This window comes from Brienomyrus brachyistius, unplaced genomic scaffold, assembly GCF_023856365.1.
Source record: "Brienomyrus brachyistius isolate T26 unplaced genomic scaffold, BBRACH_0.4 scaffold44, whole genome shotgun sequence".
NCBI lineage: Eukaryota > Metazoa > Chordata > Actinopteri > Osteoglossiformes > Mormyridae > Brienomyrus > Brienomyrus brachyistius.
The window spans coordinates 1,645,502-1,646,784 of record NW_026042319.1 but is presented as its reverse complement, the minus strand read 5'-3'; positions in this window follow the sequence as shown (position 1 = coordinate 1,646,784).

Genomic DNA, 1,283 nt, shown 5'->3' with positions numbered 1-1,283 from the left:
TATCTAGGCAACAGATTATTGGAGAAAAAAAATAAGCTTAAGGGTTTAAAGTTGTAGGGGTGAGAAACTGGGTTTCACGACTGACAGCTTTCAAATCCAAGAGCGTTTCATGTGATTTAAAAAAGGTCGTCTCGCTCTTTGGAGAATCTCAGACATAGTTACTCAAAGGAAGGAGGAGTGGGACTGAGGAAGGTGCAGAACCCACACAGCATGCGCCGTCTCTCATGCATTTGTGACCGCGGCTGATGGAGTTCAGCAGCATTCATCTCCACCGCCCTCAGGTCCACCACATTTGGAAAGATCTTGGGACGTGATGAGTCAGCCATGGATCCCCTCCCCTCGACAACACTCAACCAGAACGAGGGGCCGCTTTATGGGCAGGGTGCGGGGCTTGTGGCTGGGAGTGAAACAACAACAGTTCTTCAGCTCCTGTGGGAACGCTACGGAGATCTTCCCTGGGAAGCTCGGGAAAAAATCTATCCCCAGGAAAGACCGGCAAAAAAACCTTCCCAAAGCCTAACCCTGGAGGGGGGTGGCTCGGTCGGGGCGGTGTGGAAAACTGTAGAAAGGCCTCTGGCTGCTAGACATTGGCTCGTCACCTGCTGCCCATCTCCTCCTTCTGCGGGGGGAGAAGGTGCTTCTAGCTCCAGGCCCTCATCAGAAACGTGAATCAGGGACCAGGATGGATGCCTGTGTGAAGCTCCACGGTCTGCTGACATTCTGTCACACACATACCTCCCCACCCACGTGTAAACGTATGAAGGGGCTCCAGGACTCCCTGACCGTTACGTTATCGCCATGCTGTGCCCACCCCCACTTCTTGCCACAGCTGCTGCCCTCATTGTCTGCTGTGCATTCTGGGAAGTCTAGCCCCTAGTTGTCACGGAGACAAGCACAGCATCCATCTGGGTGCTTTGCCGCTGTGCCCCCAAGCGGGGCTTGGACTGGCCTGCTGGGAACCGGATTTGACCCCAGACTGGGTCATTATGCAGTCACAGCACAGAACAGGACACAGCAGTGCCACCAACTGCCCTCGACACACAGGGATACCCTGCTGGAGCCTTTTAATGTCATTTGTGGGGGTCAGAGAGGCGTCAGCCTGCTCTGGTGCCGCCCAGAATGGGAGGCTGCTATAACCGCCGCCCCCCCAAGGCCCCCGCCCCCCCAGCAGGGAGTCCCTGGAGTGGCGGTGAAGCCAGGCAGGGATTGGTCTATTGTCCCTTTTCTACAGGCTGCCTGCTTGAGTGAGTGACTCCGCCCCCTCATTAGTCAAAATAGCCAAT